Source organism: Dendronephthya gigantea, unplaced genomic scaffold, assembly GCF_004324835.1.
Source record: "Dendronephthya gigantea isolate DGI-Jeju-01 unplaced genomic scaffold, DenGig_1.0 000049F, whole genome shotgun sequence".
NCBI classification, from domain to species: Eukaryota; Metazoa; Cnidaria; class Anthozoa; order Malacalcyonacea; family Nephtheidae; genus Dendronephthya; species Dendronephthya gigantea.
This window is the reverse complement of record NW_021163059.1, coordinates 1268384-1292519: the sequence shown is the minus strand read 5'-3', so window position 1 is coordinate 1292519 and position 24136 is coordinate 1268384. Positions and strand designations below refer to the sequence as shown.

The window sequence follows — 24136 nt, the reverse complement described above, 5'->3', positions numbered from 1 at the left end:
TTGATTACCTGTATGTTGCAGTGGCAATCTTAGCAATTTCTTTTATTTTCTCAATATTTGATTGTCTGTATCTTGCAGTTGCTTTTTGCCAAGAGTCCTTTATTTTCTCAGAATTTGTGTTTTTGTATTTCTTATTATATGATTTTTTTCTCACAGTTTCTTTTTCTTTAAATTTGTTGTTCAACCTTTTTTTCCTCATGTATTCCTTCATATATTCTTTTCTTCTTTGTGAATTATTCATGGAGACTGGCTTTTCAGAGATAATTTCATTGTTATTAGATTGTGAATTTTGATGGTATAGTTTTTGTTTACCAGTTGCTGTCTGATTTCGTATTTGTTCAGAAGCAGATTGTTGAATTGGTGTTGTAGAAACATAATGTAGTTCATCAAGAAGTCCGATGTAGATATCTCTTACATTTCCCCCAGACTGAGCATAAATAGAGGTAACAACTGTAGTTTCAGCAAAATTGTGTGCAGTTTCTGTAATATGAATCCTCAAATTATGTGCATTTGCAACTGCCTGTATGCTAATATGGTCTGCCCAAGAACCTAGTCTTGACATATTCTGTAAATAATGCGTCCATGATTGTTCAGTATTAGACTCTATGAAATATTCTGGGCGAAGTATTAAATGTTGGATTGCATGAGCTCTTATTTGGACATGACGAGTCTCTGTTCCGTAAAGCTGGTGGCTTACACTACGAAATAAACAGTTACCATCACCAATAATGTTCACTGGCTTTCGTCCTATTTGAGCTAGTCTTGTGGTCAATACTGACATATTTGAAGTATTTATGGGACCCGGATTTAACTCTACATCACCACACACAAATAAGAAATTTCTGGCAGATGTCTTTATTTTTTGCATATTACATTTAGTAGCGCCCATAATACGAGTTTTAACTATTTTCCTCTTAAGCAATTTGTGTTTTTTAGTTCTAACACGCTTTATATTGATTTTTACACTTGACATTAACAAATGTTTACGTACAGCCCTTCGTATTCTCTTACTCTTAGATTTAGCATGAAACACCCTCTTAAATTTCCACATAAATGCATTTGTTTGTTGCTGAATGACATCTTTCCGGTATCTTGTCGAAAGCAAATTGTGAAAGCAAGAGGACTTAGGAATAGAATGTTTAATCAACCGTTTTATCATGCGCCTACTTTTTCGATTTTTGCTCATCAAATGAACTAGCTTTTTCACGGGAATTCTAGACGGCTCTCGATCTCGTCTTTTGACATGTTTTAAACATTTATTGCGTGATCTACACCGACTAAAATTACTATACGAGATTGAAGATGTAGATGATACGGGTAATAATTCTACATTTGCATCTATTGCGTGTGTATTGTTACATTTGTTGGGATCTGTATTAAAATTGGGACAAGTTTCAAAATAACTGCTCTTATTGACATTTGATTTATCCCCAAGGTCAAATTTCTCATTATGACCTGCTTTCGAGTTTTTGTATGACGTATTCAATATTATTTTACATTTCAATAGTTTCACTTTAGCTTTCAATAGTTTCACTTTAGCTTTCAATAGTTTCACATTTATAGCATTTGATTCACATAGATTCTCTTTGCATTGAACACGATTTTGCACCGTTGTGCTAGCCCCGTGAACGGGGTCTGTGGCGGTAACACGTTGGCTACCTCCTTGCCTTTTTCTTCTATTGCATAAAGCTCGCTGGCAAGTCAAGCGATTGGCGATAACACGTGGGCTATCTCCTTGCCTTTTTCCTCGATTACATGAGGCTCGCTGGCAAGTCAAGCGATTGGCGATAACATATTGGTTATCTCCTCGTCTTCCTAGTTTAAATACTGAGCTCTGACGAGTCAAGAGTTTTTCTTTAATCCCAGAACGTATTTTCTTCGTTAACGCCATTTCACACACCTACTTCGTTTTGTTGTTAACGCACTACTGATCTGATGCAATGTTTCACTTTGTGTTCAGGATAAATGTTGACTGCGTTGAATGCACTAACCAATCATATTGAATATTAGCATCGTGTTGTTCACGTGCGGTTGTTATTGCAACGTTAATCTCTGAACCCTATAATCATTTCGATATTTATTATAATTAGTAAATGAAATAATGGAATATGTTATGTTTCAAGTCCATGATATCAAAATTGTATGATTTGCTTCTAGAAATGGATTGGACATAATGCTGGTAATAATAGACTATAGTAATGTGTAGACAAGCCACCGAATGGCGGTGTTTGCGGTCTATTTATTACTATACATCAATGCGAGAAATCGATCGTATAAATGAAATACAAGGCAACCCTGATTTGAAATATAGCATGTAACATATATCACAGCTTATGCTACATGCATATCAGCATATGCATATGCTGTATGCATGTAGCAGAGCCTGCAGAGGCTGTGATATAACACATTATACAGTCGCTTTAAAATGAATATGCCGTCTAATTTCCTCCAATAGTATTTATTTGAAATGTCCATAAACAGTATCGCGTAGAATCTCAGATTCAGTTGTCATAATTCACAGCCGAATGGTGTTTATATTATACAATTGAAATTAACACTGCCTTGCTCCATTCTATTTTTCTGTTTAATAAATATACTGTTTACTCTTGGCACTTAACTCAACGACAAACTCGTATTAATGCATCGGTAAATACATACAAAAATACTCAACTTACACGGAATGTTTTTTAAATATAGCATTAAAATTTGAAAACGTCTCGCTCCTTCGTAGCTCTGTACAATGAATATATCGTCAAAATAATATCGCTATCAAATTGAATGCCCGTGATGCATAGAACAATTTTTAATATTCCGTAGATTATCGAAGATTTACTCAAAATGCACCTGTGAAATGTTAGGAAACAACACTTTCTCGCTCCTTCGTAATATATCAACTGCGTGAATCATCTATGACTTTACTAGAACACAATACGCATTTTTTGCATTTCGAAAGAACGCATCGGGTGTTCCGGGGGGTAATTTAAGTTATTTTCCTTTACGCAATACCGACAATACGAGAAACGAATGTTATAAAACTTACAATAACAACAAAGATTCCTCAAGATTATTGTGAGCCTTATTAAGATTACATAAATAAAACAACTGAAATTAATTAAATAACCTGAAAAGCACTGAATAAGTACAATAGAGCATAACAAACATATATCACAACACCCCCCGTAAAGTTTACACTATGACTGACTGACTGACTGACTGACTGTCTGACTGACTTACTGACTCGTTTGAATTTTCGCCACTCATCACAATACTGCAAAGTTTCTCAAACTTTGGACTAAAAATTCAAACAGCCTTGTCGTATTTTGCATCTACTTTGAAAATACACTGACTGTACCTTCGACGTTTGTTATCGGAATGGGATTGAACAAGTTAAGATCTTTTATGGTCCTGAATATTCAAGATGCAAAAATATTACAAAACATTACAAAAACGAAAAGTTACACCCGTAAAAGTGACATGTTTGACTTGTCAAACATGCTAATTATAACTTTTTAAAACCTTGTATTGATGGTGCGCTTAACGGAAGCTTGCAAATGGTTGTATTGACAAAGAAATTATGATGCAACTTATCAACTTCATTGTTGTTTTCACTGATGTTATCCTCAAGGAGTTCTTTCTAATAATTTGGAAACCAAAGATTGATAATAATCTTCATTATTTTGCAAAATTTCATAGTACAGATTTTTGGTTTTACTAGCAAATAAATAAAAGGTTGCTCAGTACTTACTTCATTCGAATCTTTATATAAAAACAAAAGAGGATCTCATTCATATGCAGGAGATGTCCTTAAATTTGCCAAGGAAATTCAATTAAAAGTTTCACCTTCAATGTCATTTGCTGATGTTTCATCACTGTCTCTCAGTTTATCTTGAACATCAACCTCAGAATCGGCAAGGACAAGTTCCAAAGCTTTGTCTCTGTCATATCGCTTTCCAGCCATATTCGGTCTTTCAAGTTAAGCATCCATATTCTTTAGTAATAAGTCTGTTGCCTTATCTTTCTTCTTTCTGGTGGGACTAGTACTGGTTTTAATTGTAACAAATAGAGAATCCCATGATGTATTACCCCCTGTGTATAAGAGATCAAACCATTTACCAAAGCCCTTCTCATCTTGCACACATGTTATTCCGGTAGCAATGCGTACTGTCATACATATTTTCTTACAGGTTGATACACGCTATTTAAGTTTCGTTCTCATCGGCGCAACATTGAAAGGAAATGTTGTAGGTGGGTCATGCCGGGAATACTTTGTACTGAGTTCCTCCAAAATGCTATTATAAACTTCACTATATTTCCACTTTTTGACGTTGCAAAGCACAAGTTTATTCTTGTACTTCTCATTGTTTACTATAATATCAATTGTGTCATCGACATGTGATTCTTTTCAACAGCCTTTCCTGCCCTTCTAATTTTTTCCCTTCTTTGTTGCTTTCAGATTAGGTTCTTCAAGATCCAGATCTGATTCCCCAGAAGTGCGGTCCTTAATTTGTCATGACATGGTTGCAAATAGAGATGTATGAATTGAGCATTTTCAAAGAGTACTGAAAGCTCTGGTTGATGCTAATAAGTTAAGGCAAATGTGATGATATCAAATGTCATTCCCCCCTTTTTTTTTGGATGAAGAGGTCCTGAACTATTTGTCATGTTTGAAGGCCTTTGACCACAAGAAGGACAGTCATATTGAGAAACTGTTTCATGGAATGATGACGTCAAAGAAGAGTTAGGAAGGTATTTGGTCTGTGATTAAAATCTTCTCATTCTTTCCCATGCACATGCTACACTTGAACAAGGATTTTCTACAAACAAACAAATGTCAAGAGAAAACTTGGAAGAGCATTTGTTTATTGCTCTTAGGCAAGTTTATGATCATGTAAAGTCTGTATCTGGTGCAACCAACGTGGAAATAACAAAGATGATAACATCATTTGCTACAGCAAGGCAACCTTACATGGCTTACTTAGATGAAGAAAAGAAAAAGAAAGAAAAACAAGCTGTGTCCCTGAGAAGGAAGTCTTTGTTAGATGAGATTGAAGATCTTAAAAAACAAAAAAAGAAAAGATTAGAAAGTGATTGAAGCTGCTGCATTGAACAAGTCTGCTGATGTGTTTTTAAGACATTTTGGTTGCCAAATCTAATAGCCACAGGAAGACATCAAAAGAGAAGTTACAGGAAGCAGCAGACATTGACAAGGAAATTAATATTGAATTACAGTATTTGAAAGAAAACTAGCTAAGTTTGTATATTTTTGTTGAGTTCTCGGGTTGAAGACTGAAAGTGAAAACAGTACAACAGTTGTTACTTGTAAGAACCTAAGTAAGTTCTGCATTTGCACCAGTTTGAAATCTCTTATATTTTTAATCCACTCCAACCTCCTCCCTCTATCCAGGAAATTCAGGTCATGGATTTTTAGGAAATGGTCATGAAAAGTCATGGAAAAGTCATGGAATTTTACTCCGGGAAATATGTACAAACCCAGGAAATAAGTGAAGTACATGATACTGGTGTTGTTGACAATCTTCACGCAGTAGAAATCTGCGAGGAAGAGGAAAATACTACAACAAAGCCAGGAGTCTAAGCTCCCAGGGGCAGAATACAATCTTTTTATGATTTTGATAAAATAAAAAGGAGATTGGAACTGGAAGAGGCTGGCGAAGAATCTGATGAGGATATTGAGGAAGAGCCTGACATTGTTCGGGGTGAGTTTCAGCAGCAAGTGGGTCCAGCAACAGTGCTTCCAAATAAAGCATCAGGCCTAGCATTTTTTCTGCTGTTGTTTGGCATGAACATTGTCAACCAAATTGTTTGTGAAACAAGTAAGTTTGCCAATGTTTATTTTATATTTTGACATAGGTAATTGGAACCATATTGTAGTTCTTATATAGTTATAAGTTAATTTGTAACAATTGTCTGAATTAGACAAACTAGAGAAAAAAAGGACGTTATGTGTATGTGGGCTAAAGGGGAACATAATGAGTAATTTGTTGAATGGTTAATTGCGAATTGAGGGGCGTAGAAATAGAAATAAAAATAACCAGATGGGGTAGTTTGGAATTTGTTGGACAACCGCCAACCATGTGGTGTGTTTGAAATAAAATTTTTTTTTTAAAAAAGGGGGTTTTGTTTGTTTATGATGGAGTTCTTCAAGAAACTATGTAGTTGCGTTTGTAGTAATAGGTTGTGTAGCGTTATTGGTGGTGTTTAAGTCAAGGTTATGTAAGGAGGTAGGTAGAAAAGTAAAACAGAAGACAAGAAGGCAAGCGTGCGAATCAGTATCCCCGTACGCGGCGTTTCATCCTTTTGCGGACTCGTCAGCGGGGAGCAGGGTTGGCTTTGTGTGAAGGAACAATGAAGATAAGAAGTGAGTAAAAGTGGTGTGTGTTTGTAGGAGAATCATAAAGAATCAAGGTTAAAGTTATCAAACCTGCGTGAGAGTGTATTCGTAAAAGGCAAAATGGTAAAATTAAACTGTGTGTCTTACCAAAGTTGTTGTTGACTTTAGATAAACCAACGCGGTGAGCCATCTCAGGGTTGATGTGAAATCGAGTGTAATTTTACTTAAAAATTGTTTTGAATTGCTTGACAGCAGAGCTAGTGTTCGAGCTTGTATCCGTTCAAGAGACTTGATCGAAAAGGGGTCAAGGATTGCACGTGTGTGCATAAAATGCGTTAATATGTTACGTCACTGAGGTCAGGTGTCAAAGTCTGTGTTGGGGATAGTGGGGGTTTACGTGTCAATTATGGTTGTGTGTGGACATCCGAGGTTTAAATGTGTTTTGGTTGTAAGTTGTACTTCATGTAGTATGGTTGGTTATAATTGTTGAAGTTCCGTTTTATCACCGTAGTCATGAAATAAAAAATTGGGTTGAAATGTTTTGGATTTTTGGCGAGGAATTACAGAATTACAGTGCAATATCGTCATCTGTGGGTAGTAAACTACCCCGGGTCTAAAAACTTCCGTGGGTCGATGTTCGGCGATGCATCAACCGTGAGGGTTTCAATCGTGAATATAATAGGGTTATCAATTTGAGGTAGTCAAGGTTTTTAAGGTTTGTATTTTGAAGTTTTATGATAAGCTTGTAAAACGTGCATATAATTGTGAGTGTAAGGTTGTAGGTATATAGGTATCATTATTTAGTAGGTGTTTAAATTATCATCGGTAATTAGAAGTCAACGTGGACGTTGTCATGCGTTTGAATTACTATAACTATATATATATATACAGCATATGGATAGCGGATTGTACATTATATTACATAAGGATTGTTCAACGTGACTACATTATCCATGACCATGTTCATGTGGTTTGATTTGAAGTGTATTTAATCCGTGTGGTTGAACATTTAGGTTTTGTTCGGGCATCTGGTCATATTTATGGCTTAATTCTGCTATAAGGACAAGTATTTTTTTAAAAAAATAATTCTATACTTATGTCCGCAGGATGCCCAGGATGCCAGATTTGATGTGACTGGTTAAGTCATGTAGTTTTGTTGTTTTCACAGGAGAGTGCCACAGGGTTTGCTTGTCATGTGTTAATTGGTTCTTGCATGTTCTCACTTGTAACCCAGTGTGTCCCAGAAGTTCTTTGGTTTGTTATATCCACTCTGGTGTTTTCAAGGTGGTATTCAGACTCAATGTCAATTGGGAGTGGTCAAAATTTTTTTGTATCTGTGTTTAGGATGGTGTGGAGGTTTTTGGCTGGTTTTGGTTAGGTTTGGGGTTGATGGAAGGCCTGGGGGATTTGGGTTATGGGATGTTATTATGTTTGGTTAGCGTTGTGTCTGGTATTAAGTTTTGCTGTGATAAGTGTGTCTCTCAGGTTAGTATTACGTTGGTAGGCTACAATTGGAGGTTCTTGCCATAGACTCCTCAGTGTGGGGTCATTCTCCAATATGTTCCAGTGTTTACGTAGGATGTTTGCAATATTTTGTGTTTGTGTTGTATGGAATGGAGAAAATTGGGCGGCTTGTGTTTTTTTGGCTTTGTTTCCTATTGAGTAGGTCTGTTTGGGTGTATTGTAGGGCTTTGTTGAAGTTGGTGGTGATGGTGTCGTGGTCATATCCGCGATGGATCAGTGCAATCAGGAGGTGGTTTAGTCGTTGTTGTAATTTGTTGTTGTCTGTAATTATGCGTCTGTATCGTAGAGCCTGACTGTAGATGACTGCGTTCTTGCATGTGGTGGGGTGGAATGAGCTTTTGTGTAGTAGAAGGGTTTTGTCAGTTGGTTTAATGTACAGGTCTGATTCCAGTTTGTTGTTTTTGTTTTTGTAGATAGTTGTGTCAAGGAAGTTGACAGATTTCTCAGAGAAGGAAAAGTCAAATTTGATGGTAGGATGAAAATTGTTTATGTATTTAAGGAATTTTTCCAGTTTGTCAGTGCCATGTGTCCAAATTGCAAATATGTCATCTATAAATCTTATCCATTCAATAGGTATAAGATTTTCAGGAGCTTGTTGGAGGAGCTCCTGTTCAAGTGCTGCCATGAATATGTTTGCATAGGTAGGTGCCATTGGTGATCCCATAGCAGTGCCATGAATTTGTAGGAAGTGTTCGTTGTTAAAAGCAAAGGCGTTCTTCTTAAGTACAAGGGATAGGATGTCATGAACTAGTTTTTCCATTTCAGGGGTAATTGTGTTGATTTCTTTCAACATGTCTATACAGGCTTGGATGCCTTGATCATTAGGTATGTTGGTATAGAGACTTCTTACGTCAATAGTAATAAGTATGAACTTGTCTGGTAGTGTGTTATTCTGAGCAAATATCCGGCATAGAAAGTCTGTAGTGTCCTGGACATATGATGGTATGTGTTGTAGGAGTGGTTTGAGTAGATGGTCAGCATATTGAGAAAGCTTGACTGTTGGTCCACCACAACCGGAGATAATAGGTCGACCTGGAATGTTAGTTTTGTGTATTTTGGGTAAAAGGTATAGTTGTGGTGTCCTGGCTTGATTGTCAATTGTGAGATATTTAAATGTTGTGTTGTCAATGGCCTTAGATTTGTGGAGTTTGTGTGCTAGGGTTTTGGTTTCAGTTAGAATTTCAGGGGTCGGGTCATGTGTTAGTTTCTGGTAGTGTTTCTCATTATAAAGTTGTCTATATGCCTCAGTAAGATAATCTTCCATTGGCCATATCACAATGGCTCCTCCTTTGTCTGCTGGTTTGATTATTATATCATCATCCTTTTTAGATCATGGATGGTTTTAAGGCTTTGTGGATAAGTTGGTTTTTGTAGTTTTTTTGTGTTCCAAATTCAATTTTGAGATCGTAGAGTACATTTGATATGTATTCTAACAGGTTGCTGTTGTCGGGGTTTGGTGCTGTGAAGTTACTGGGTAGTTTAAATGGATGTTTTTTAGTGTCCTTTCTGTTTCTGAAGAAATATTTATTGTACATGCTTTTTTTATATTTCAGAAAAGAGGCATATATGGTCTTGTATGGTGTGTGTTTGGGTGTCGGGACAAAGGTAAGGCCTTTCGACAGGGTTTTTGTGCTTCCTGTGAGATGGGTTTGTTAGAGAGGTTAACAATAGTATTGTGTTGGGAGTTATATTTGAGTTTTTTATGTAGTTTATTTTTGCTTTTGTGTCTGTTGTTATTTGTGTTCCGTTGTGTTTTCAAATATTTTAGGATGTTTCGTTTGTTGTAATTGTTTGTATCTGTGTTGAGTTTTATCTGTTTTTTTGTTATTTGTGGTGTGTGGGTTTGTTGCGTCTTAGAAAATCCAGGATTTGTTGTTGTGTGTTGTAGTTCAAGTGAGATGGAATGTTTATGTGGGGTGCTGATTGTTGTTCATTGTTGTTTCGTTGATGGGTTCGGTGTCTGTTGTTATTAGGTTGTCGATAGTGGGTTGGTATTCGAAGTTGTGGTGTTCTTGTTACTGTTGTTGTGCTAGTACTAGTTGTTCCGGGTTTGTGGTGGTGTGGGGTGTGGGTTTGCATAAGGGGTTTTGGTTTGTGTCTGTTGGTCGGTGTGTGTGTGGGTTTGTTGGTTGGTTGGCTGGTTGTTCTGTATGGTGTCCTATGGGGTGAGGAGGTTGTTGGAGTGATTCTGGTATTTGTGTTGTTAAGTCGTTTTAGTTTTATGTTGCGATTGTGGGATGGTGCTAGGCAGGCTTGTTTTGTGTATTTGGTTGCAATGGCGTCTGTTTGTTGTAGTATGTTGTTGGCAGTCATTGTGTCACATTTGTTGTTGATTTGTGCAGATTTGTGTTGTATTTTGAACTCTGTGTTTGTTATTTCCTGTTTGTGATAGTCAATGGTTACAGTCAGTAGTTCTTGTGAGGCATTCATTAAGATGTCCTCCCATCTTTGTCGTAGGTCTTTGTTCAGGTAGTGTTTGCTTTTGTGTGTGATTTCTAGTCCAGGGGGTAGTGTCTGTGCTTTTTTGTGTTCTTCCAGTTCGTCAAGTGTGCATTTGAGTTTGGATAACTTGGTTTTCTGTGTGCTAATAATGCGGAATGTTTCCAGGAGGTGTGGTGGTATGCTGTTGGGGTTGGGAATGGATTGTGGTTGGTCATTGTGTGGTGTGGTGTTGGTTGCGATTTCGGGGTTAGTTGTGATTTGGGTGTGTTGTTTGTCTCTGGGTTTTCGTCTTCTGTGTTTAAAAGTTTTTGTTTTTCCTTATGTAGGCCTTCTATTATTGAATCAGTTTCCTGATCGGATATGATCAATTTGTGGCCAAAAATAAGGGAGGTGTCCAAGTCTGTTATGTCTCCGTCGTCAGTCTGTAAAAATTCGTTTATTTGTTCCTCGGACATGTCCGGTGAGGGTGGGGGGTTGGGTTGGATTGGGCATGGGTTAGTGTCAAGGGTGGGGATTGCGTTGTCAGGGTTATCAATCAACATATTCTGGGGGTCGGTTAGGTTTTTGGTAGGGTTTTCGGTCGGGTTGCTTCGATTTTTGGAGTTGAATGGGACTTCTTAAAAATTAAGGTTATCCTTTGTGAGTAATAGTTCCATTGAGTAGTGATCGTTGTGTTTGTTAGTAAGTGTGTTAGGGGTGTGTGAATAAACAAGGGGGACTGAAACACAACGATCACTACTCAATGGAACTATTACTCACAAAGGATAACCTTAATTTTTAAGAAGTCCCATTCAACTCCAAAAATCGAAGCAACCCGACCGAAAACCCTACCAAAAACCTAACCGACCCCCAGAATATGTTGATTGATAACCCTGACAACGCAATCCCCACCCTTGACACTAACCCATGCCCAATCCAACCCAACCCCCCACCCTCACCGGACATGTCCGAGGAACAAATAAACGAATTTTTACAGACTGACGACGGAGACATAACAGACTTGGACACCTCCCTTATTTTTGGCCACAAATTGATCATATCCGATCAGGAAACTGATTCAATAATAGAAGGCCTACATAAGGAAAAACAAAAACTTTTAAACACAGAAGACGAAAACCCAGAGACAAACAACACACCCCAAATCACAACTAACCCCGAAATCGCAACCAACACCACACCACACAATGACCAACCACAATCCATTCCCAACCCCAACAGCATACCACCACACCTCCTGGAAACATTCCGCATTATTAGCACACAGAAAACCAAGTTATCCAAACTCAAATGCACACTTGACGAACTGGAAGAACACAAAAAAGCACAGACACTACCCCCTGGACTAGAAATCACACACAAAAGCAAACACTACCTGAACAAAGACCTACGACAAAGATGGGAGGACATCTTAATGAATGCCTCACAAGAACTACTGACTGTAACCATTGACTATCACAAACAGGAAATAACAAACACAGAGTTCAAAATACAACACAAATCTGCACAAATCAACAACAAATGTGACACAATGACTGCCAACAACATACTACAACAAACAGACGCCATTGCAACCAAATACACAAAACAAGCCTGCCTAGCACCATCCCACAATCGCAACATAAAACTAAAACGACTTAACAACACAAATACCAGAATCACTCCAACAACCTCCTCACCCCATAGGACACCATACAGAACAACCAGCCAACCAACCAACAAACCCACACACACACCGACCAACAGACACAAACCAAAACCCCTTATGCAAACCCACACCCCACACCACCACAAACCCGGAACAACTAGTACTAGCACAACAACAGTAACAAGAACACCACAACTTCGAATACCAACCCACTATCGACAACCTAATAACAACAGACACCGAACCCATCAACGAAACAATGAACAACAATCAGCACCCCACATAAACATTCCATCTCACTTGAACTACAACACACAACAACAAATCCTGGATTTTCTAAGACGCAACAAACCCACACACCACAAATAACAAAAAAACAGATAAAACTCAACACAGATACAAACAATTACAACAAACGAAACATCCTAAAATATTTGAAAACACAACGGAACACAAATAACAACAGACACAAAAGCAAAAATAAACTACATAAAAAACTCAAATATAACTCCCAACACAATACTATTGTTAACCTCTCTAACAAACCCATCTCACAGGAAGCACAAAAAACCCTGTCGAAAGGCCTTACCTTTGTCCCGACACCCAAACACACACCATACAAGACCATATATGCCTCTTTTCTGAAATATAAAAAAAGCATGTACAATAAATATTTCTTCAGAAACAGAAAGGACACTAAAAAACATCCATTTAAACTACCCAGTAACTTCACAGCACCAAACCCCGACAACAGCAACCTGTTAGAATACATATCAAATGTACTCTACGATCTCAAAATTGAATTTGGAACACAAAAACAAACTACAAAAACCAACTTATCCTCACAAAGCCTTAAAACCATCCATGATCTAAAAAAGGATGATGATATAATAATCAAACCAGCAGACAAAGGAGGAGCCATTGTGATATGGCCAATGGAAGATTATCTTACTGAGGCATATAGACAACTTTATAATGAGAAACACTACCAGAAACTAACACATGACCCGACCCCTGAAATTCTAACTGAAACCAAAACCCTAGCACACAAACTCCACAAATCTAAGGCCATTGACAACACAACATTTAAATATCTCACAATTGACAATCAAGCCAGGACACCACAACTATACCTTTTACCCAAAATACACAAAACTAACATTCCAGGTCGACCTATTATCTCCGGTTGTGGTGGACCAACAGTCAAGCTTTCTCAATATGCTGACCATCTACTCAAACCACTCCTACAACACATACCATCATATGTCCAGGACACTACAGACTTTCTATGCCGGATATTTGCTCAGAATAACACACTACCAGACAAGTTCATACTTATTACTATTGACGTAAGAAGTCTCTATACCAACATACCTAATGATCAAGGCATCCAAGCCTGTATAGACATGTTGAAAGAAATCAACACAATTACCCCTGAAATGGAAAAACTAGTTCATGACATCCTATCCCTTGTACTTAAGAAGAACGCCTTTGCTTTTAACAACGAACACTTCCTACAAATTCATGGCACTGCTATGGGATCACCAATGGCACCTACCTATGCAAACATATTCATGGCAGCACTTGAACAGGAGCTCCTCCAACAAGCTCCTGAAAATCTTATACCTATTGAATGGATAAGATTTATAGATGACATATTTGCAATTTGGACACATGGCACTGACAAACTGGAAAAATTCCTTAAATACATAAACAATTTTCATCCTACCATCAAATTTGACTTTTCCTTCTCTGAGAAATCTGTCAACTTCCTTGACACAACTATCTACAAAAACAAAAACAACAAACTGGAATCAGACCTGTACATTAAACCAACTGACAAAACCCTTCTACTACACAAAAGCTCATTCCACCCCACCACATGCAAGAACGCAGTCATCTACAGTCAGGCTCTACGATACAGACGCATAATTACAGACAACAACAAATTACAACAACGACTAAACCACCTCCTGATTGCACTGATCCATCGCGGATATGACCACGACACCATCACCACCAACTTCAACAAAGCCCTACAATACACCCAAACAGACCTACTCAATAGGAAACAAAGCCAAAAAAACACAAGCCGCCCAATTTTCTCCATTCCATACAACACAAACACAAAATATATTGCAAACATCCTACGTAAACACTGGAACATATTGGAGAATGACCCCACACTGAGGAGTCTATGGCAAGAACCTCCAATTGTAGCCTACCAACGTAATACTAACCTGAGAGACACACTTATCACAGCAAAACTTAATACCAGACACAACGCTAACCAAACATAATAACATCCCATAACCCAAATCCCCCAGGCCTTCCATCAACCCCAAACCTAACCAAAACCAGCCAAAAACCTCCACACCATCCTAAACACAGATACAAAAAAATTTTGACCACTCCCAATTGACATTGAGTCTGAATACCACCTTGAAAACACCAGAGTGGATATAACAAACCAAAGAACTTCCTGGGACACACTGGGTTACAAGTGAGAACATGCAAGAACCAATTAACACATGACAAGCAAACCCTGTGGCACTCTCCTGTGAAAACAACAAAACTACATGACTTAACCAGTCACATCAAATCTGGCATCCTGGGCATCCTGCGGACATAAGTATAGAATTATTTTTTTAAAAAAATACTTGTCCTTAGCAGAATTAAGCCATAAATATGACCAGATGCCCGAACAAAACCTAAATGTTCAACCACACGGATTAAATACACTTCAAATCAAACCACATGAACATGGTCATGGATAATGTAGTCACGTTGAACAATCCTTATGTAATATAATGTACAATCCGCTATCCATATGCTGTATATATATATATATAGTTATAGTAATTCAAACGCATGACAACGTCCACGTTGACTTCTAATTACCGATGATAATTTAAACACCTACTAAATAATGATACCTATATACCTACAACCTTACACTCACAATTATATGCACGTTTTACAAGCTTATCATAAAACTTCAAAATACAAACCTTAAAAACCTTGACTACCTCAAATTGATAACCCTATTATATTCACGATTGAAACCCTCACGGTTGATGCATCGCCGAACATCGACCCACGGAAGTTTTTAGAACCCGGGGTAGTTTACTACCCACAGATGACGATATTGCACTGTAATTCTGTAATTCCTCGCCAAAAATCCAAAACATTTCAACCCAATTTTTATTTCATGACTACGGTGATAAAACGGAACTTCAACAATTATAACCAACCATACTACATGAAGTACAACTTACAACCAAAACACATTTAAACCTCGGATGTCCACACACAACCATAATTGACACGTAAACCCCCACTATCCCCAACACAGACTTTGACACCTGACCTCAGTGACGTAACATATTAACGCATTTTATGCACACACGTGCAATCCTTGACCCCTTTTCGATCAAGTCTCTTGAACGGATACAAGCTCGAACACTAGCTCTGCTGTCAAGCAATTCAAAACAATTTTTAAGTAAAATTACACTCGACTTCACATCAACCCTGAGATGGCTCACCGCGTTGGTTTATCTAAAGTCAACAACAACTTTGGTAAGACACACAGTTTAATTTTACCATTTTGCCTTTTACGAATACACTCTCACGCAGGTTTGATAACTTTAACCTTGATTCTTTATGATTCTCCTACAAACACACACCACTTTTACTCACTTCTTATCTTCATTGTTCCTTCACACAAAGCCAACCCTGCTCCCCGCTGACGAGTCCGCAAAAGGATGAAACGCCGCGTACGGGGATACTGATTCGCACGCTTGCCTTCTTGTCTTCTGTTTTACTTTTCTACCTACCTCCTTACATAACCTTGACTTAAACACCACCAATAACGCTACACAACCTATCACTACAAACGCAACTACATAGTTTCTTGAAGAACTCCATCATAAACAAACAAAACCCCCTTTTTTAAAAAAAATTTTATTTCAAACACACCACATGGTTGGCGGTTGTCCAACAAATTCCAAACTACCCCATCTGGTTATTTTTATTTCTATTTCTACGCCCCTCAATTCGCAATTAACCATTCAACAAATTACTCATTATGTTCCCCTTTAGCCCACATACACATAACGTCCTTTTTTTCTCTAGTTTGTCTAATTCAGACAATTGTTACAAATTAACTTATAACTATATAAGAACTACAATATGGTTCCAATTACCTATGTCAAAATATAAAATAAACATGGTGGAGTGACACATGACTTGGGATAATTCTGTGGTTACTGAATTATGCTCTATTTTATATGGGAAGTGGCATGAAGTGTATTTTGACAATTTTTTCACTGGCCAGAAATTTTGCAAACTTTGTTTTGTAATAAAACATTAGCATGTGGAACTTTGAAAGCAAATAGAAAAGGGTTTCCAAAAGAAATGTATGACAAGAAGAACAATAAATTGAAAAGGGGAGACTTCTTATCCTATGAAGGGTCCTATCACTGCTGTGACATGGATGGACAATAAGGTAGTTAATTGTGTCACCACTTTGGAATTTGTTTCTGGACATGAAACAACCCATAAAGAGAAGAAGGAAAGATGGCAAGAAGGAAGATGTGGGTTCTCCACTAATGATTGCCAGTTACAACCAACATATTGAAGGTGTGGATAAAAATGACCTAATGAATTCATACTATGGTATTAGATGGAGATCAAGAAAGTGGTGGCACAGAGTTATGTTACAAATGGAATCACCAAATCACCAAAGATGTTTGAAGGACTTCCGTATGGAGCTTGCGAAGAACCTTACTGGTTATTTCTCATGAAAAAAGCATCCAGGTAGACCATCCCTCGAAATGCTAGCAAGGTTAAGTGAGAGACATTTCCCTAGTCGCCTTCTCATAAATGAAAAGGGAAAAGTAAAAGAAAAAGATGCAGGGATGCTCAACAAAGGAGAAAGCAAGGAAAACCACCTACTGGTGTGAGGAATTGTGTGTGGAATTGGGCTATGTGCTGCGTTTTGCTTTGCTATTTACCACACCAAGCCATGAATGAAAGAAACATTTTAGTATATGGGCACATTTCACTATCTTAGTTGTAAATAGAGGTAAATATTAGCTCAGGTACATGTAAAGTCATAACCTCAATATTGCAACATTTTTTGCATAACATCCACTGAAGATTTCTGCTGAATCAGAAATGTTGTAGGCATGTCTTCTATATCAAAAGAAACCTGAACAAGAATTGTAGATTTCAAAAACGAAACAAAAAAATTTTAACTGTTGAATATTGTGGAAGTTATGTACATTTACTCTTTATATCATGTGCAACAATATCTGTTGTCAATGAAATGGGTGTGGCCAGTTGCTATGGCAACCTATATTTTTGCAAACAAGTTTCATATTTGAAATCTATAGACTTTGAGGAGCGTCTTGATATATTATATGTTGTATATATGTTAAATTGTATTAAATATGAATTATTAATTTCTGATTATTAAAAAATAGAAAAAAAACTGAAAATAAATCGCTGCTGCAAAGGGTTAATAGTACTTACACTAGTGTAAAGCATTTGGGCCATTTGAGGAATTGTGAATTTGTACTCAAGTATTAATTCCAACTGTTCCTTAGTTATATTAAAGCTGGGTCTTCTTCAATTTTCTGAAAATATTTTTTGAGAAAAGTAGCCATAATAAACATCTTTGCTAAGTTCTTCCTCCAGAATTACCAGCAAGGCGTTTGGCAATGCATACAGAATTAGACCTCTATTACTATAAAATAGTATACCCTATCAGCTTGATATTGCAACGAGTCAAAGTCATCCTGAGAAACATTATGGGAATCTAGTCTTCTCTGTGCATTTTGGAGTATAGATACCATGTGTTGAATAAGTGTTGTTGAAGGATGATTTAAATAGAAATATTTTGATTTTTTACTTAATAAAAGGTAGACACTAATAAGAATGATGATTAACAAAACAACCATAAAGATGCCAACAATTTCTGCATAATAATTATTCATTGACGTTTTTAAATAATGGGTAATGTCCTTAGGTCATATAATTTGTATCAAGTGTGAGCGCCACAGTGTCACTGCAGTGGCATAGCTGCCAGCCTGACAATTTAGTCCTGCCATCCAAATTTCATAATTTATAGCTATATTTTATAGTTCACATAATTTTAATACTAATTTATTAATTTTAATATTAATTTATTTAGAAATCTATTGTTTTTATAGTTAATCAACACCAAAGTATTAGCATAGCACAGGTGGTGTGTGCTCTGGGACCCAGGCCTCCGATTTCAATGTTTATATTGTGCGGTCAAGGCAATTGCAAAATACATGCCGAAAAAAGGATCCGAAAGATATCAAATTTTCGAAGTGTTTAAACTAACCTCATTACAGGCTAAATTCAACTGATGTTTACTTATAACAAAGCCAGTACGAGTATACGAGGTATTTCGCTCACAAACAACGACAACGAGAGTTAATTCCCAAAGATTCACACATGCTACCGTGTGGAATATGGTGGAAGGCATCCCTCAGGTAAATTTCTTGTGCTATTTTTATGTGTATTAATATTAAATGGTTTAATCATGTTTGTTTGTTCTAAAGACGATAAGTTTATCTGTATAAATATTCAAAGGCACTCCACTGCACTCCACTAATTCTATTTGAAAAACTGATATGAATATGTGTGATTTTTCAGAAATTGCACAATTAGTTGATATAATTTGGTTCATCATAGCATGTCCTATAAACAAAACAATAATTATGCGAATTGCCTGTTCACATTTTGATGTATTTCATAAATAATACATAGAACTTCATGTTTTGGATTTTAGGTGGCCCTCACAGTGGAAAAATAAACTGATCAATGTATAAACACTGGTGCCAGTATGGAGGGTGAAACTGGCTCTATTGTTAAGAGGGCTCATATATCAAAAGGAGATACTCCAGGAAAATCCAAATCTAAATATGTTAAAGATGAATCTGGGAATAAACCTCTGCCTCTAAGAAGAAGATCTTTATTCAAGAACGAAGATGTATTGCCAACAGAGATACTAGGTAGCTCATTCTGTCAAAGCAGCGAACTAGAAAAAAGGAGAATTGGAAGCAACTGTACAATATATCGCTTTATACAAACCAAGTTTTGACGATGACCATTGGCCAGCAATTAGAGATGGTGCATTCTGGGAACAATGTGCAAAAGCTGTGCATCAGTACTCTGGCCAACCGTTGCGGACAGGTACTGTACCTTGTATATTGTTAGAGTACATTGAAGCCTTGTTATAATATGGTCACCAACAGGCCAAACACGGCGGTTGGCCATATTAGCACAGTGACTATATTAATAAGGTACATTTATTGGGAGAGGTACTGCATATACTAAATACTGCGAATAATTAGATTTTAATCTTGTGCATTTGTGAGTGATTCATTGAAGGAGTATACTGATATCCTTTTTGTAAAATCTTTAAGATGTCAGCATCACAAAACCCATCATATATCACAACTGAGAGGTATATTCATTAAACAAATATCCTGCTTTCAAACAAATAGATGAACAAAAAATTTTTACTATCACAATCTCCAGTAATCTCTCATTGTGAAGGTGGACATGTATACAAGGTTGAAATACATCAAGAGATATTTTTGGCCATAATTTTCCAAATGTTATTAATATCTTTTAAGGGGCAGCTATCCGAACGAAAACACTCAAGTACTTGGCAAAAGGATTTTCAACTGTAACTGATGCAGAGAACTTTTATGACATTGATTATTTTCATTCAAAGTCACTTTTAACAGAATGTTCAACCCAAAATGATGGTTGGGAAAATGTAAATAAATCACAAGGTGATATCATTCAAGAACTTATCTCGGCCTTTAAATGCAAACTTACAGAGAGAATGCAAGAGCAGATGATAAATCAGCTTATACAAATATGGATTACTCAGCATTATGGAACTGACTTTTACAATTACATGAGCAAAGATTTCTTACCTTTAGCTGTTAAAGGGATGAATATGTTGAAACAAAACAATAAGAAAAACTTGTTTCTTGCTATGAGTAAATGCTTTGGTGAGGAAGTTAATGGCAAATCCAGGATGAACGTTAATCAAATGCCTTTTGGGCATATATCATATAATCTACAGTTTTTCGCTTCTGATCATACAGCAAATATTAAAATAAAGAATGATTACTTGGAGTGGCAAACCACCATGTATGCTCAGTTTGGCCACAAGTGGGCTTGCCTGCACTGTGCTGCTTCTTCAGGCAACGTTGAACACGTGTTGCCCTTCAGCAGCCATATAACGAATGACAAAGCAATAGTTTTAAAATCTTTATTTACTAATGTTTGTCCGTAAAAAGAGTGTACTTGTAAAGCGTGAATAATACACAAGAAAAAACGAAGAAAGGGACCCCCAAGGTGGAACCCAGCGAGCCAATGAGAGAGGCTGTAGCGGTAAATTAGCGGTAAATTAGCGCGAAATGAACAAACAGGAAATACTGATATATAAATGTAGTGTAGGGCCAAAAGGGCCAGAGCACTCCCCGTCTGGTACAACGGTACCACTATTAAACGTTTAAATTAACTATTCTCAAGTTCAGTTTGTCTTTTGAGCAGGACAACGTCTCAAACAGGCCTTTCATAGGTCTTTTTAGAGGCATTCTTCGCGGTACTGATTTCCACTATCCGTACTTTTCCATCGTTGCTTTTTGTCGTTTTGGAGATCAATCCAATCGGCCAATCGTTCCGTGCAGATTCTTTGCATCGAAGTAACACTAAATCACCGACTTCTACGTTTGGTAGAGCGTGCTCCCATTTAGGTCTCGGGGAACGAATTTACCTGGGGCTGCCAGAAGAGGTTGAGTTTTCTGTGTTAGGAGAGCTGCTGGTGTTGATATTTCCGGAGCCGCAGGGTTGTTGGAAACCGGTATGAGTGGTCTGTTATTGACAATGGCCGAGACTTCTGCCAAAAAAGTGGATAGCACTTCGTGCGTTAAGTGGGTGATTTGGGATGTCAGTAGTACAGAGTCCAATATGTGTCTGCAGACTCCGATCTTGCGTTCCCATGCTCCACCCATATGCGAGGCATGAGGAGGGTTAAACTCCCAGGTACAACCTTGCGAGGTAAGGTAGGACTCGATGATATTCCTATCCATTTCCTTTAATGCTGCCTCGAACTCGTTGCGCGCGCCAACAAAGTTGGTTCCACGGTCTGAACGTATCAGTCTAACAGGACCCCTAATTGCCATAAACCGCCGCAGTACGTTAATAAAGCTTGACGTGTCCATGCTCTCGATTGGCTCGATATGGACGGCTCTTGTTGCTAAGCACGTAAATAGCACCGCCCACCATTTGCTCGAAGTGTGTCCTCCCCTGGTGCGACGGGCTATGACATTCCATGGTCCAAAGACATCGATTCCGATGTTGGTGAATGGAGGAGAGGGGTGTACGCGTTCTGGTGGGAGATCAGCCATCTTTTGCTGTTGGAACTTTCCTCTTAGCCTTCTGCAGGTGAAGCACTCATGGATAACCCGATTGATCAAGCATTTTTCTCCGACAATCCAAAATCCCTTTCCCCTGACCATTGCGTGGGTGAAGTGTCGACCGTGGTGTTTTACCTCCTCGTGGAGATTTTTAACGATTAGTCTGGAGATGTGATGTTTTGAAGGAAGAATAGCGGGATGACGTTCTTCGTATGGCGAATCAACGTAGTGTAGGCGTCCTCCGACTCTCAGGATCCCCTCTGGATCTGTGATTGGGTTAAGGCTCCGTAATTGTGACGATTTCGGGAGAATTTTCCCATTCTTCGAGCAGTGGATTTTGTCCTTAAATGATTCACTTTGCACGTTTCTGACGATAAGCATTTGAGCACACCGCTTTGCTTTGACTACTGATTTTTCAGTGTCTCTCTCTTTATATCTATGGCATTGTAACCTTCCGGCCAGTCGTATCAGTAGTGACACTCCATTTACGAGGTTAGTCCAACGCGAGAATCGAAGGAATCTGGTTGTACCCAAAATGTTCCTTTTTTCCGGGTCTGCCATGGTGGCAAAGGTGTTTACGGATGGTCAGACTTCCGGGACGTCGGCAAGTGTCTGAGTGTTCTTGTTTTCTTCTTGAGCGTCGTGGGGTGTACTATCTCGCAGGAATCTTGGGCTGTTCAGCCATATGGAGTCCCTGAGATCACTAGCCTTGATCAAGCGGGTGGCGAGGTCAGCTGGGTTACAATCTGTCGCTACGTATCTCCATTGATGCAGTGATGAAGACTTTCTGATTCGTTGTACCCTATTGGCGACATAGACGTAAAAACGTTGTGTCTCGTTTAAGATGTAACCCAGTATCACTTTGCTGTTCGAATAATACTTTACTGACGTAGCCTTAGTGGGCAACTCTTCCAGGACCAACTCTGTGATTTCGACCACTAGTACTGCAGCGCAGAGTTCTAGGCAAGGGATCGTGGTTGCGTGAGACTGAGCGAGTTTAGCTTTTCCGATCAAGAAGGAGACTTCGATTTTGTTGTCGTTCAGGACTATTCTTAGGTAGGAAACGGCCACAATAGCTTCTTGCGAGGCATTGCTGAACGTGTGGACTTCAATTTGCTTGGCTTCTGAGAGAGATGTTGCTGTGTAGCTCCTTGGCAGCATAACCTGTCTCAGTTCTGTGAGTGACCTCCGCCAAACCTCCCACGATTGTCGATATTCTTCCGGAAGAGGCTTGTCCCAAACGTCCAGTGGGCTTCGTTGGAGGCTTGTCATCATTGTTCTTAATAGCATCTTAGCCTTAATGACCATGGGAGCAGCGATACCAAGAGAATCATATAGACTGTTAGTAGTAGATAGGACACCTCTTCTGGTGAATGGCTTTTTCTCATCAGCTACTTGGAAGCTAAAGACGTCGTTGGGTAGATCCCAAGATACCCTGAGCGAGCGTTGAACTGGGACGCTATTATGGTGAAGGTCCAGGTTACGCAGTTCTGTGGCTCGATCTTCCTTGGGAAAGGCGTGTGCTACTTCAAATTTGTTGGAGGAGACTTTATGAAGGCAGAGGTTAGCGGTGGCGAGCATTTGTTGTGTGCGTTTTAGCAGGCTGATCGCTTCTTCACAGTTGGATGTCGACTTTAGGCCATCATCTACGTAGAAGTCACATTCCACGAATTCTCTAGCGTCCGTCCCGTAGTTTGGTGTGTGCGGTTAATCTCAGCGCAGTGGTGGCAACGGCTGGTGAGGAGGTGTTGCCAAAAAGATGCACTTTCATACGGTATTCGATCACTTCTTTGCACGGGTCGTTCTCTTTGTACGAGGAGAACCTTAGGAAGTCTCTGTGTCGGGCGTAGACGAAAAACGCGTGAAACATTTGTTCGATATCGACTGTGAAGGCGACTGGACCAATGCGAAAGCGTAAGACAACCCCTATCAGACTGTTTGTGAGATCTGGGCCGGATAACAACATCTTGTTTAGGGAAATTCCACTAGTCTCTGCAGCCGAATCAAAGACTACGCGGATTTTTCCTGGCTTACCAGGGTGATACACGCCGATATGAGGGAGATACCACCGTGCAGCGTTGGAATTAAGGGATTCGTCGGGGACTGGTTCGGCATGGCCTTTGTCCAGAAGCTTTCCCATGAATTAATGATAATGTTTTTCCATGTCGGGCTTTCTCTATAACATCTTTCTGGTGTTGTTAAAGCGTTTAAGAGTGTCCTGTCGGTTGTCAGGGAGTTTTGTCACAAGATTTCGAAAGGGGTGTGGTGCTTCCCAGTTTCCTTGAGCATTCTTTGTCATTTGGGTTTCCATGATTGACGCAAATTTCAGATCTTCAATGGACTGTCCTGGCTTATTGTCGTCTATCGAGGTGTTGAATACGTTCTGGCCGATGTTGTCGTCAAAATAGCCGTTTCAGAATTTTTCCTTTCGCGCCGAGTGGAGACTTGGGGCTGTACGAAAGAAATTTGGGCAAGGTCCTAGGTTTGAAGGACGTCCGTTTTCTAAGATGTTGGATCTGTAGCAGGCAAGATCGGGCTTGTGGGCTCCATTCAGGCAGACATTGCCAACAATCACCCATCCAAGGTCAAGAAGCTGGGCCCAAGGTGCATTTTTGGGACCATTTAGGGGACTTGTGGACTTTGTGCAAAGATGATGTTACGTCCGATAGGCAGGAGGATGTTAGCATCGTTACATATGTCGGG

The 24136-nt window shown here is 38.6% G+C and overlaps 2 long non-coding RNA genes across 3 annotated transcripts; one reads left to right on the top strand and one right to left on the bottom strand.

Annotated features, from left to right (window-relative positions):
* The first annotated feature begins 6978 nt into the window (after positions 1–6978).
* Positions 6979–11005, top strand: LOC114528303. The gene is made up of 6 exons (XR_003687484.1): positions 6979–7064; positions 8287–8343; positions 8447–8514; positions 8639–8698; positions 9427–9478; positions 10642–11005. It is a non-coding gene; the product is annotated as an uncharacterized LOC114528303 (long non-coding RNA).
* A 1415-nt stretch (positions 11006–12420) lies between these two features.
* On the bottom strand, positions 12421–15156 carry LOC114528302. Of its 2 annotated transcripts, none has more exons than XR_003687482.1 (5): positions 14972–15156; positions 13690–13746; positions 13519–13586; positions 13335–13394; positions 12421–12829 (listed from the first exon to the last, which is right to left on the bottom strand). It is a non-coding gene; the product is annotated as an uncharacterized LOC114528302 (long non-coding RNA). The 2 variants fall into 2 exon arrangements; XR_003687483.1 differs by having other exon boundaries at positions 12421–12601.
* Positions 15157–24136: the final 8980 nt, after the last annotated feature.